We start from the raw sequence: 16,169 nt of genomic DNA, 5'->3' as shown, positions 1-16,169 counted from the left end.
TAGCAAATGTCTTAGCTTTTCCTTTTTCTTGTGGCGCTTACAGATAATTGAGCTCGATATCATCTTAAGCAATCAAATGTATATGTTAAGTCATTGTCCCGTGCCTAATGATCGGTTAAAGATTATTGTTTATATAAACAAACGCCTTGGGATGATTATTGAAGTGATTCTTCAGTGAAGTATAAAACTTGCTCAAAAAAATCTAAAAATTCAAAAATTGGGTCGAAAAGCGTCTGTGTATTCTGAAAGACCTGTCTGATTAATCCATGAACATTTTATCAATTTTTATTGTGGGGCCAAATTTGGCTGTCATGGCCCCTAGCTCTTTTAATGAACAAACATCTTTTTGCAATAAATAACTGATAACAAGAAACACAAATTGTTCTTCTCAAGTACATGTCTACCTAAGCACAGTAAAAAACAATAATTTGATCTACAAATCGTTAACTAACGAAGTGTAACTTACGATCAAAAAGTGCCGAGAAAAAAAATTATTTTTCTTCTAAGCCACAAAACTGCCGCGTTAAGAAAAAATAAAATGTTTTGAATATTTTCACTTCATAATGAGTAATCGAATGAGAAAATTTTAGATCGTCGAGTACTCACATACTTGTTGATATCCCTACCCTGATATCACCTTAAACAAAACGATCAACGTTTAGTGTAACATCGATATAACAAGAATGTTGACACTTGCAAATACATCCTTAAATGAACTTACTGAAGGGAAAAGATAAGTTTCTCGGAATTTGATCAAATTTTGTGAGCTTTTTATCATTACTTTTAAATTCTTAAATGAATAAAAAAATGTCCGAGATACATTGTCTTTGACATACAATATGTAGGCTACTCTGAAATCTAAATATAGACATGGGTAAATAATGAGGCAACTTTGCCTTTGAAAACACTATACACAGATGCAAAGTTATCTGTGATTCAAAATGGAATTTTCTCAGATTTTTTTAATAATGGGTGCGGATGTCGACAGGGAGATCCTATTTCACCATATTTAGCATAATTTAATATATGTGTAGAAAAAATGGGTATTATAATAAGACAAAATAGACTTATCAAAGGAATACACATACAATGAGAATTTTGTTTGTTTCAATATGCGGATGATACAATTATGTTTTTAGAGGAAACAGAAAAATGTTTAAAATCAGCTTTAGACCTTCTTTTTCAATTTTCAAAATATTCAGGGTTAAAAAAAAACTTCGGAAAAACCAAGGCCATTTGGATAGGGTCAAAATTAGGAAACAAGGATATTTTGTGCTCTATTTATAAAATACAATGGACAAACGAGGATTTCAATGTATTAGGAATCTTAAAATTCAACTCGTCTAAATAATATTAGGAAAATAAATTTTGATCATAAACTTTTTTTGATAATCAAGGAAATTAATAACTGGAATAAAAGGCAGTTAACTCCCTTAGGAAAGATAACTGTTATAAAGTCAGTATTACTACCTAAATTGACACATCTTTTCATAACGTTGCATACACCCAGTAAAGAGTGGTTAAAACAACTGAAAAAAACCTTTTTTCAATTCATTTGGAATGGAAAAAATGATAAAATACAAGAGCATTATTAATTCAGAAGTATACTGATGGGGAGCTCCAAATGGTACATTTAAATTCCTATATCAAATCACTGAAACTGTCTTTGTTCAGGAAAATTTTACGATCAAAAGATAATCTACTGAGTACTCTCTATAGTGTAATTACAAGAAGTACAATATCTAAAATTTTGTAATTAAGATCTGATTATCCAAAAAAACTCTCTAAAATAGTATCAATAACTTATTTGGAAAGAAACTTTAATATCATATAGTGATTACATTGACATTGCACATAAATCATTGGATGCACAACACAATCCTGTCTGGTTTAATCCTCAAATCAAAATTAATTAAAAGTCACTGTTTTTTGAAAGTTCAAAGTATATTTGTCTGATTTTTTAATGATCTTGGAGAGTTTATCCAGCTTGGTGAATTTAGTGTTAATTTGCCATTTACCACTGTACTTGGATTTAAAAAAGTCATTTGTTTACATATTAATGACAACTATTGTACACATAAGCAATTTCCTCTCCTACCAGAATATACAAATACTTTTAAAAGATAACAAAGAAGTGTATAATGTGTTTATTGGAGATATCCAATTTTGTGCTAAACATTAATATAAATTGGGAAACTTTACTTGAGTTAGATGATACATTTAGTTGGAAATCAAAGTATAATGTACTTTTTAATTGTATAAAAGAAAGTAAGTTATTATGGTTGGAATATAGGATATTCCATAGAATTCTAGGGACAAACAAATATTTATTTAATTGCAAAATTACATGCAATAACAAATGCAATCTTTGTACAAAAGAACCTGAGTCAATTGAACATTTGTTTTTTATTGTCACAAGAGTGAACAATTATGGGTGCAATTAGAGCATTTTTTGTCATATTATTGTCATTTTGATATAAACTTCTCATTAAGTGAAGTAATATTTGGCTATACAAGAGAAAAAAATGATATTGCTAATATATTGATATTATTAACAAAGCAATATATTTTTTACAATTCAAGAAAAAGTTCTGATCTGCATATTAGCGAATTAATGAAATCAATATTTGCATATTATTTGATTGAGAGAAAGTTGTTTGCAATAAAAATGAGATGTGATGATTTTATTATTAGGTGGAAAACTATTGAGAATCTTATTGCCAACATTCATGTTTAATTAATTTTAATCATCTCCATATGCTTAATTGTTATAATGGGCATCTCAACATGTAATTATGATATGCATATAACCCCTTAGTAACCATGGTAACTGTACATTTAGAATGAATGAGAGTGAAAGTTTGTGTTCTTTCTTTTTGGTGTGTTTGTCTTTATATATAGCATTTCACCTTTGCTACCAACAGAACATTTTGGCCTACAAAGATGAAAAATGATTTATAAGAACCGAGTTTATATATTGATACATTTATTAATTAGAAATGCAGGTTTGCATAATATGAAAAATAAAGATAATTATTAGAGCCTAATGACTCTATATTTATCTTTATTTATGACCTTCCTTGTACCCCATGTTGACCTTGCAAAATGTAAATATTTTCTAATACAACGAGTATTTGGTCAATAAAATTCTTTTAAATTGTTTGGTGTTGACTTGCTCTTGCAGAGATGATGGATGGTGGACCAGGAATTCAAAAAGAGAACAAAATCTTTTATTCGAGAGTATCCTGTAAAATTGCATTGATTAATTGCAAATAATATTGCATACTTAACTAAACAGCGAATAGTATAAACACCTCCTTATAGATATACGAGTTCAAACATGATTTCAAATATACAAAATAGACAGTATATGATGCTAATCTAATTTGTACTAATTTTGGTAATTACTTTTATAAAGCAAGATATTTCTAACAATGCAGAAAATACGTTTGTTATAATCTGATTTAAAAACCATTAAATCGCAAAACATTACTAACGGAAATATTTTTTTAAATCAATTTCCACTTCCTCCTCGATCTCTCTTCCTCTATCATCTTCGGCGGAAAATCTTCACCTTTTGGTAAAACTTTTCTTTGAATTTGGGGTTACGCTTTTAGTTTTCAGTTACTTAAAAAAACCTACAACACGGCTTATGCCTTTATAATCGGAGGTCTCTATAATGCGTTTTTCCCTAAAAAAATAAAAATACTGATTCGGTTCATACATCAATATAAAACTTTTGTCATCGTTTTAATATATTTGAAAAAACAGGCTTCACTTTATTTACATGTTATTTTTCGGTTTTGTTATTGTTGTATAGCATTATGGATGTTCATATCGTTATCATGACAAAAAATTAGCAAGTTTCACATTTTCTAATTAAAGGGACAAGGTCACGATTTCGGTCAGAAATTAGTTTTTCGATTTTAATGTTTACAATGCTTCAGTGGGGCATTTTTAATAGGCAACCAAAATTTGAGTGTCATTTGCTGATTTATAAGTGAGTTACAGAGCTTACAATTCTTCGCTATGTAAACAAAGCTTTTGTCTACATTGTGAATGTTGAAGTGAAAATTCCAGTTTAAGACCTCAATTGAATGTGTTAATCGTTATAGGAACTGTTTATTTAGGCTTAAAATGAAAAAGAAGATTGACAAATCAACTTGAAAAAGATTTTTTACAAATATATTGAACCTATGTAAACCAAAACAGGGTACGAGCCTTGTATACATGACCAAAATCGTGACCATGCCCCTTTAATATCACGTAGTTTAAATATTCCTTGAACAACAATTTTCGTTGCTGTGGTGATCCCCGATTTCAAAATTTAATTATCAAAGTAGAATATCTGACTGTAGATATATAAACAAATTCGCTCCCCACAACATAATTGTAATATCAATGGAAGTACGAAACTTAATGCCAATGAATATTAATTAAACCACAGAATTTGACACAAAGTATTGCAGCCTAGAGCGTGGACCCCAAGCGGTCCTGGAGGTCCTATTTGACCATCCTTGAAGAACTTCATCACTTTTTTCTCCTTTATCTCCCTGAGAAAATATATAGTAACTAATAACTATATCGTACTAGGATTTCGCTCAATACGATATTTCAGTTAATTTGATCCTCAGGACCTTGTTCGTTCTTGACCAGACACCTGGCGTTGTCTGTACCACGTTATATAACCCAGAATTCTCTCCTCTTCAACCTGGGGAATAGCCCTTTCCCTGTATAAAAAGAGGAGGCAAAAGACAGCTTCCAGTTGACTACTTCTTTTATTCAATTTTACAAATAAAACATTCCAATCAAATTCCACAATATAATATAATGTATAATTAATAACAATAAACATTGATTACAAAAACTCTGAAAATAAGATATTATATTTACTTGAACCCTCTGAATCATTTTTGTTAACTTTTATTAAAACAGCGCAAGTATCTTAATATGATTTTACCTGTACAAAAAGAGGAGGCAAAAGACAGCTTCCAGTTGACTAGTGGAGAGCCGCTTTCCCCGCACCTCCTTTTTATACGCACGGACACTACCTCCGATCTCCGGACCTTATAAGTAAATGCGATTAAGTGCATACTAATGATCTGACGCACCGTGGTCAGTAGAAGCGTTTTATTTAGATTTTTGACCCGGCATCGACAGGCTCATCACTGGACTTAATAACACATTTATCCATGAACATAAATAAACCTACGTTATCTATTTACCGCATGTACTTTAACCAATTTCTATAGAATTTCCGTTATGATAAATACATGTAGAAATACAACCACGCCTCTAGACTATAGAAAGTTTTCATTGTGTTTATCTCAAAAACGTTTATACATTATTCGGTTTTACTAAAACTTTACATTCAGGTGCTGCTCTCCACTATTTCTGAAAGATCATTGAAAACTTTTAGTATCATTTGTTAAATATATACATCAAGTATCTAAATGATGAAAGGAAGAAACTGTATTTCAATTAAAAAAAAAAGTTCAAATATCAGTTAAATAGTTTTAACTTACATGGATCATTCCCTTGCATTTTTGCATCATATATAGAAATCCCCCACCCCTCAAAAATAATACATAAAGATGAATACATGCAAGTGTATGCGTCCTTGGACTGTAACGGTATAAATCTTGAGTAAAGAGATAATAAACATCAGGATAACATTCTTTTAAAACAATTATAATGGTATATGTATGTCGTTAAAAGGCGAATGCCTATAAGTGTAATTAAAATACTAATATTGAAAAAGATTTGCAAACTAATTCCTTAAAACAATGATTTGAATGGTAGAATATCTTCAAGTAGAGATAGGTTAAAGCAGTTTTTTTTTATTATTTCAAAATAGCATTGTGTATGTCGCTAAGAGAATGATTAGATGTGTAATTATTTTATCCTCGTTAAAAGATAGAACCATTGCTAGATTTAAACCCAATCTCTATGTTTTAAACCTCTTAATCTAAAATGCCGAGAAAAGTTACCAAATAGCAGTCTATGTTACATAACAACATATTTCAAATATTACAGTAGAAATGAGTGACGTATTCAGAAGTAAAATATTATTTCCTAGTCCTTTGAAATAATTTACATCAACAGACTAACTTTGTAAAAAATAATAAATAAAATAGTTTATAAAAAATAGAATAAGGCGGACAAAGTCAGTTCGTATTCGATAACGTCAATTCATGGCTAAAATATTTATCTAAAGAAATTAATTTTTTGTTTTAGCTAGATATTCATTTGTATATTTTTTAATTATATTGCAGCCTGAAATGTTGAGAGTTGACAGTCACCATTAAACTTTATTTATTAATATTGTAGCATGCAAATACTGGCTACTGACAGTCATCTTTAAACTTTTTTTTAGTTTTTATTGATACAGTGCTTTTAAAAAGATTTTTAGTGATAAACTTAAACAAGGCGCATGAGAGAGAAAAAGATATAATTTTAAAAAATTGCCAATCTTCCAAACCTTAATCAGTGAATGGATGACGGTTTGCGGTACTTACAACTTCTGCTTTAATGTTAATATGAAATTCGGGGGGGGGGGGGGCTTTTAATTTACAATCTTCTGTATGTAAAATGTAAACGTAAGAAAAACGTCTGTTTTTAGATAAAGACACCACACACACACACACACACATTGCTACCTGCTTGAGGAAGATAATTATCCATATCTTCACCCCTTTACAAGGTGATAAAATCTACGCTCAACCATAAGTAATATAATTCATAATTTGTTATAAATTATAATATATCTATATATACATATCCTTATTCAAAAGCCCCAACAAATGAGGTTCAACCTACACGTAAACATTACAGTTCAACTTAACCCCATCCCAATTAGTTAACTTCATAAATACTTTTTCCTCGTACGATATTCATCTCAATATTACCTATTTCTGGCATTTCCTCCACCTATCAATTCGTCATTAGGTCTACTCATTCACTAGTGATTTTTTTATAAATCCTGCTTGGTATGATATCCTTTTAAAAAATTATCAACAATGAATTTCCTAATTTACACTTGTTACTTGTAATAAATCCAATTTATTCACAAAAAGCATTTACTTTAACAGTGTTAACTTACAATCAAATTGTAGGGTTAAATCTTAGCACAATTAAAATAGATAAACAAACTTTTATTGATCACAATGGTACAAAAATATTCATCCCTTGTTTCAGTTTATATATGTACATGAATTTTTGCAGAACATCAACCTGGGACAAAATAACTGATAAAAAACAATAAACGACATATCGGAACAATGATCTTTTTTTCTTTTTGCTCAATTTAAGAGTGACGCAGAAATCCATTTTTAGATTCACGAATATGGACAGTGTGCTGTTCAATTCATAATGGATACCACAGTCAAACCTTTTAATAAATCAAGTGTTCTGATGAGAATTTCACGAAAATTTTCACAACTAGTGTACTAATTGTTCATGAAATAATTAGGTCTTTTAACCACTAGTTAAGTAAACATTCTTGTTTTATTTAAATCCTTCGCAGAAAATCAGTAAATAAAAAAAGCCGCCTTTCGGCATGTCGGTAGCAATCCGAGGTCCCTTTTGATCCGAAGGCGAGAGCTATGTCACTTCTCACTTAGAGTAATGTAATATCTTGTTATTTCATGACCTTAGCCCAAATAAATATGCTTTTCATGTTTCTAGCCAAGTACAGATATCAAAACAACAGATAATTATGATTCAGATATTTATCCTGATGTATATACAAAACTAAATAGACTTTGTTTGTTTGGCGTATACTACAGCCAACGCGGATCCCGAATTTTCCCGCGACACCGTGATGGTGTTTTAATCCTTTCCGCGATACACCGTCGTGGTATTGTCATCGCAGTGATCGCGGGGCCACGATTTTACCGCGATGGTGTAAGACACCGTAACAGGTGGTTATCTGTATTAGGGATTAAACCAAGAAGGAGAAAACAAGCGCTGTTTTAATTATTGTTCGAATTTAGAAATAAATATTATTAGAAGAAAAATTCATTACTTTCTTTGAATTGTTTTTAACAAAAACTTCTAGAAAACTATTGCTGCATGCATTTTGTTAATGTTGTTCAAGAGTCCCAAACATAGCAATGTATAACGCAAATCATGCATATTATACGTGTACTTGAAAATTAGTAATATTTTAAAGTATTATTTTTTGCATATGATGAGTTGAATGTTGAGACAACTCTCTCTCTCTCTCTCTCTCTCTCTCTCTCTCTCTCTCTCTCTCCCCAAAATCAAAATATATAAAGTTCTAAGAAAATTGAAAATTAAAACTTTCTTAATTTTAACATGGCTAGAGAAATAAATAATATACCACATCATGATCGCGTAAAGAACTTTTTTTTTACTTATGCACACAAACACACATTTTTGTTCATATGATTCCCATTTGATTCATTCAAACAATCACATTTTTACCATTTTATAAAGTACAAATACTAGATGTGTATATAAAATTTACTTTAGCTGTGTTCTCAATTACTCTCTCTATTCCTGATTAACCCTGATTATAGTCTTATCGTTAATTGTATTTCAATCGAGTATAAAGTATATCATTAAAAGGTAATTTTATGGATGTATTTTGTAAACACTGTTACGCAGAATAATTTCCTTAAATTTAAATTGAAAAACAAATTTTCATTTGTTTGAAATTAAATTATTCTATCAAGAAAATTTTGCTGTTTGAAAGAACGGACTATATACTTCTATTTAGCGGACCTCAAGTCACACTAAATTCTATATACACATACTGTATACGTAATGTTACGCAATTCAACTTCCTCTGTTGGTCAACCGACACTGCGAAATTTTAACATGTGATGGATACCCCAGAATAAATAATCATTCATATTTTTGAAATCCCGGGTTTTGAACGACAAACAAATATTGGGCGACCCACTGAACATCATACTTTTGCTAGATAGGATAGGAAAGTCAATTTTTAAATCGACAAGATTTTAACATTAGAATTTTCGTAAACTGATTGAACCTTTTTTTTTTAATTTAAAAACGTTTGAAAAACAAGTTATACAACTTATATTAATATCTTTCGTTGGCACGGATGTTAGCGCGAGGGGGTCATCGATATGGGAGAAAGCCGGAGTGCCCGGAGAAAACCCACGTGTCCAAGCGGGCAACCACCATATCTATTCAACTAATGTCGATCACGGGGATAGAACTCGGGTCGCAGCGGTGATAAGCGAGTGCACTTCAAACATTTTATATCTACATGTATTTTGTTATTCATTAAATGAGTTCTTTAAATGTATTTAAGAGAAATGACCAAATGTAAGGTATGTTTTAAAGGTAAGAATTAAATATGAAAGATTGTAAATGAAACGCTAATTAGTATCCCTTTCTCGAGGCAAAATAAGATATTTTGGTGAAGCGTTTATTACCGGGTATATAATTATCAATCAAATTCATTGATAACCAAGAATTGTCAGCGATGAATGTGCCAAGATTAATTTATATGTAACGTCATCGAGTATACAAAATAGTATACAAAATTCTGTATTAGCATAATTGCACCTTCCTTTTATTTCTCCCTCTTTTTATTAAATAATAAAAAATTGTAACAATCAAATCTTTTTATAAAATAAGGGAGTATGAATTAATATTCATTAATTCTCTCAATCATATTTCCCGTATGAGAAGAAATAAGGGGAGGTATCTCGCGTTAAAAAAACAAGAATAGTTTTTACATGGGACTGGTATCACAGTACCGCGACGGTGTGGCCAAGGTGAGAAGGGGGTGTTCCCGTTTTGCACACATTTGATAATTGGGTATAGAACAATAGGTGTGATTTGTGTTGTGATAGCAATTATAGTCTGCTTTCAGTCAAAGATTTTACCTGGATTTTTACCTGTGTTTTATCAGCGCCTTTACGATGAAACAAAGGAATATAGATATTTTGTTGTGTTTCAGGTATAATAACAAATAACTATTACCATTTTTTCATTTGATAAAATAAAGATATTGATATGTTTAGTCTTAAATTTCTACTCACTGATCATCTTCACAATGTCAAGACGTTGTGAAGATGATGGGGTACTTCGTGTCTCTTTTTACATCTTGGTTGCAAAATATGTAAAACGCATATTTATAATTAGTTGAATGGTATCAACAAAAAAATATTATGAAAGGAAACAGATCTTTCTCACAAAAATTTCAATCTTTGAAGTAGTGGCTTTGACAGTAGTTTTTATGACATCACTTTCTGGTGCTGAATACACGAAGGACAAAAATTTCCGGCAAAAATAATAATTTTGATATTGATTCGATAAGTTCTTATGACGTCACCGCTTTAGTATATATTGTGGGTCACTTTTATGGTTTTTTCCAAATCGGAGCATAAAAATTCCGACAAAAATAATAATCTTAATATTGATTCGATATTCTTCAATCTGAGGAAGGTTGAACATGCATGAATAAGGTCTACATTTGATAGACTTTCTGAAAACATCTTTACAGTTTTTGAAGCATATAAAATTGCCTATTTATTATCATATCATTATACAGTTTGTCTATTGTCCTCGAATATTCAAGCCACAGCATAAATGAAAAATATTTAGCAGCGTTTTCACTAGACACATTTCCTCAATTTATGTCAGCAATAATTGAATATTAAAATATATTTTCTCTTCAAACTTGTAACATGTACATGTACTTCCTATACACAGAGTAAAACAAAAGCATTACATATCCAACATTTTTGCAAAAACATTTCTTGTTTAAATAAATTAATGAAATTGTTCATGACCAGATTGATGTTTGAAATTAAATTCAAGAACATGCGCTTTTTTGCAATTCATATTGTAACATAAAATAGATGTAAATATCAATTGAGAGTACATATGTTTTACTTATTTCATTGTCAATAGCCCTCACAGGAACTGTGATATAGACTATAGCAATTAAGCAATTATCTTACCTGGTCACATTCCCGTTTTGCACACATTTTTTCGATACCTATTTTTCAAATGTGTGCAAACGGGAACAAACCGTGAGAAGCTGTACCGCGAGGATGCGCGGTTTTACCCGTGTTACCTGTGCTAAACCGCGATCAATTTCACAACACGAGGACTCGCGGTAAATACGCAAACCGCGTTGGCCGTAGCATGTAGTTGTCGTGGCTGTTTAATCAAATATGCAAACATTAGATAAGTAGATGAATATCAGATATATATCAGTCAGATATATAGTACATGAACATCAGATAGATTTCATACATGTACATTGAACTCGACATGCGCCGTTCAAACAATATGGCAGCATATATCAAATGTATATATGTAATATACAACATTAGAAATACTCTCTTGACCCGAGGAGCCTGGAGAAAACAGTGCCCCATGGTGACAGTATTCTAATCAAAATTATGCCAAATGGATCACGGACACTGTCACGTGAACCATCCGCCAATACCAGGCGGCAATTTTGACAACAATGACACCCGTAGATACATGTATGATACATATGAATGTCTATACTTGGACATTGGACCATGAGTTGCCAGAGATATATCAGCTAGTATATTTTAAGGATAGGTGCGAGAGGAAGATGTCACAAACTGCACAATAGCATTTTTCAAGGAATTTATGTATATATTGTTACCCAGATCTGACAAATGCACACCATCTAATCTAAATAATTTCTTTTGAGTTATCTTGATATCTGGATATTTGAGAGATGCACCATTAAGCTTTTTCAAAACAAATGTTGCAATTGCACTACTTATTCTACGCCTAGAGCTTTCACATTCAATGGTTGATAAAGACTGCCTCCAATTACTTCTAGGCAAAATATGTGACCATATAATGAGAGTGTTTGGCAAGAGGTATGCTATTTGAGATAAAGAATGTTTTAATACCTTTCAGGGTATTTTGAGGGTCCCCAATATTATTACCACCGCAGTGAATTATGAGAATAGTTGGTTGTTTATTGGCTATTAACATACTTTACACAGTTGTATACAAGTTCTCCCAAACCAACCCCCTTCTACCATTCCAACTAATGGTAAAGTGGTTTAATCCAAGGTTTGACTGATTTGTGGTCTCTGCATGTTTCTGTGCCCAATGAATAATAGATGAACCAATGATCCAGGCTGAATCTGAAATTTATGTATGATTTAACAGCATAAAACTAGAAATAGTATTAACATGGTCTTATGTACGATTTGAAAGCCGAGGAACTCCATCTACCCATGTGCTTGATTTGTATTTCAGACACCCCTTTTAAGTACATGTGAGTTGCACCTCCAATCCTCCTTTTGATCCGAAGGCGAGAGTTATGTCAATTCTCACTTAGAGTAATGTAATATCTTGTTATGTAGTCAATTTAAATGATAGTAAGAAGAGCACATGGCGATCCCCGGAAGATCCATAAGGGCATCCATGTTTGATAGCCAAATTATGCAGTGAATAAAATAAATTAATTTAATAAATGGTCTGACAGTCGTCAAATGTCTCAATGCAAATAATTCTAGAATTCACACAAATTAGAGACAGGGGTTGACCCTATTATTCCAATTATATTTATTGTCACACTGTTGTTGAAGATGAATATTATTTTTTATTTGTATGTCCTCTTTATAAACAACTACGAAGTGAATATTGTTCACTTTTTGATGGGAGATGAGAAAAACGAATCGGACACTTGGCTAGAGAAGATGATGTTAAATCAACAAGAAATATTTGTAACTTCATACGTGTTGCATTTAACATAAGAAAATGTATGTACTAATTATATTTGTATACTGATGTATGACTTGCGTTACATGTGTTTTTGTCAATAAATTTAATTTAATAAGAATGGTTGCAAGCATGCTAATTGGAAAAAGGACAGGGAAAAATGCTAATTTAATTCGTATAAAATCGGGAAACGAATACTTTTGGGTTTTAATGTTGTGTGTTCATCAGATACTATCCTAGTTGTGGATTAAAACGAAAACAAGACAAAAGCATGCAGCAGAAGCTTTTATTTACATTCGACAGACAGGACATGCCGAAATTTCAAATGAAGGAATTAGAGTTGTCGGTCTTTATCCGTGAAGATTTCTTGTTTGATATTTTTAAAGGACTGACAGAAAAAAGAGGTTTTGAAGTAGGTTTCTTACATCTTTCTATTTGACTGGTCTTAGGTATCGGAATTAGGAATTTTTCCGCAGGGTAGAAAATGACTGTAAAAAACATTAACGGCCTTGGACTCTAAAAGTGATATAGACGAATATTAAGTTTTCTTTTTATTAAATCATCTTCTTATCTTTATCGTAAATTACTATCCTCTAATACTTTAAAAGAAAGCATATTATAGGATTCAATCCCGTGTTCGTTTATCGTAAATTACTATCCTCTAATACTTTAAAAGAACCCTATTATCGGATACAATTCCGTGTTCGTTTATCGTAAATTACTATCCTCTAATACTTTAAAAGAAACCCTATTAGCGGATTCAATCCCGTGTTCGTTTAAATTGCCTTGTAGCATACAGTTGTTTATCCCAGTTTTCATGTCAGTAATACATAATGCTTTTACAGGACGGTCGTGTGTAAGGAAACAAACTAAGCTTTAGAGGCCGGAGACGACCTAGATTTTTTGCTACCTTGCACAGATTTGTAAGGCTGTCAGTGATACTGATAAGAGTAAACATTGCATGCGGCTCAGTTTATACACTGGAGGAAGCTCATGCATGTCTATAAAAGGGACTTTTCTCTTTTTAATTGCCTTTTAAATTATGAATTTTTATAAGTGTTTCAATCATAATCTTTAAATTTTATACATGTTGTAATACATGTTTAAAGATAATAACATTTCAAAATTACAACACCTGAAACAATTGGACACATAATGGTTTCAAGCATGAAACTTGATTCAAGTTTAAGCAGTTCCCCGGGGAAAATTACTGTGTTAACATTATGAAGCTTACTAAGGATAACCATAGGTTCTGTAGGGATATTTTTCATTCAGCTGATTAAAACACCTGTAGATTGGCATTAAGTTGTGAGAAGAACATAGGAACACTAATTAAAAGCTTGTTGTTGAAAACTAAAATACAACGTTTATATAAATTTCAACTGCTTTTACAAGCAAGCATATTCATATGCCCCTTATTTACACCATATTCATACTAGGTGTCAGTGTCAAAACGAAGAGAATGAAAGATAACCATAATTAGCATGTAGAAATGTATGTATATTTCAGCTTTAGAAGTAAAAAAAGCCGTACAGAAACATTTTGTTAGCTTTTGAAACACTGTATTGGGATTTTGATAAAGTTCCTGTTGAGAAAAACAAGAGCAGGTCTAGATCTTAAAACAAAATTCTGAAGACAGTGACCCAGTGATCACTTTGTTATAAATCACGTTTGGGGGACTAAAGAGTGAAAGTTTTCAGCTTTGTTTGCATCGTTTGTGCATCACATCCAGCATTATGGTTCCTAAATGGAATGTACACAGCCATTGAAAGTAAAGGTAATTCACACCAATGGAGAAACAGATATCCTCCTTTTAATTAAGACATTGTTGTTCCATAGGGATTTGTTTGGAAAGATCAAACATAACCAGGGTGTATAAATAAGAAATAGGAAGTTTTGCATATGAACTTACTCGCATTATCAATAATTTAGCTACCAAGGATGGACATTTTATGCATCTTTAATGTAGATTCGGTGAGGATTTTTATGCGCAACTAAGAGTAACGTGATTATGCTTTAGATTTTTATAAACTTTAATTATTTCCAAAACAGTGTTATTCATGTGAAAGATTGAATTCCAATCAATGATAAAAGATATTGCCGATCTATATCTCATGTTGTGATCGATGAGTAATCAACAGAGCATATAGCTACAGCAACTTCTTATGTTAACAAAAACATTGCATATCTCCGCCTCTTTTGTCAATCACTTGTTTAGAATTCAAGTTTACGAGATGAAAATTTAAATGTCGATCGATAAACGCCTTGGTAGCTACTTAAACACCAAAAATTAATATTTTTTTTTAAATCATGAACAACAAAGTTAACTTGATAATAGCCTTTCTGAAATAAAAGCTGCAGAAAAATTGAGCTTCCCATTCATTTTGTGATTAATTCCGGCCTTGAAGTTTAATTACCATGTATTGGAATCATTTTAATAACACGTCACAATTCAAGATGTCTCCGTTACCGTAAAATAAAGGAGCGTTATTAACATGTGAACTCCCATCTCGTCTGGGCGACGGCGTATATCGGATCTAAATATATAGAGGGGCAAAGTTTTGAAACAAGCAACTAAAACCAAGTTAAAAAGGTTCCCGTTTATGCAATGAAAATATATATTTCAATGAAAACATTAGGGAATTTTATTTTGTATAATCTTTACGCGTCTTTTCATGTATCAGTCAGTCAAGAACAATCTTCTTAAACGTGCGCACTCCAACAGAAAATAGGGAGATCCTGCTATAACTGTTTCTGCTAAAACTGCCTATATGGTTATAACAAAAACCTTATATTCAATAAAGAAAAGGAATCAGAATTAACAACTTTGCTTCAATAATGCATTAGAAACTTTTCTTGCTTTACAAGTAATTGAAACTGTCAAAGTCTCTAATCCCCTTCAAACAGGGGATCAGCCCCTTTTTCTTCCTTACGAATAAAAAGTCTTAGTAAAATTCACAACTTTTGAAATACATCTTTAAACAAATTATTTTCAGATGTAAAAATAAAAGGAAAATGCTTGAAAATTATAGAAAAACAGATATACTTCTTTAATTTGCAATTAAAAAACAAACGAATAGTATCTTGCACCATTTAAATGTTTCTACTTCCAAACCATCTTTAAGACCCTGACAGTCACCGAAAAAGCTATCCCCATTTGACAAAATTGTTCGTCAAATATTACTAAAGGAGATTAATTCAAAACCGGATAGGTATTTTCATCAAGTAAGATATGTAACGACAACAACATCGTGCGACATGTAACCAAAAGAATAGGTTAATAAACGAGAGAGATATTAGGAATCAAAGTTAGGGACTGACAGGGAACAATAAAAGATTCGATAAATTTTAGGAATCAGAATCCAACTAATCAAATGATTTGTTATTAACTAATTATCATGGTGAATATTTTGTTCTCAGATATAAAGAGGTATCAAAACCTGTTT

General features: G+C 31.4%; 1 pseudogene; it reads right to left on the bottom strand.

Moving 5' to 3' along the window:
• Nucleotides 1-11,570: 11,570 nt before the first annotated feature.
• Nucleotides 11,571-12,238, bottom strand: LOC128165991 (uncharacterized; annotated as a pseudogene).
• Between the last annotated feature and the right edge of the window lie 3,931 nt (nt 12,239-16,169).

The sequence above is a fragment of the Crassostrea angulata genome, chromosome 10, assembly GCF_025612915.1.
Source record: "Crassostrea angulata isolate pt1a10 chromosome 10, ASM2561291v2, whole genome shotgun sequence".
In the NCBI taxonomy this organism is placed as follows: Eukaryota; Metazoa; Mollusca; class Bivalvia; order Ostreida; family Ostreidae; genus Magallana; species Magallana angulata.
This window is presented reverse-complemented; position numbering and strand designations above follow the sequence as displayed.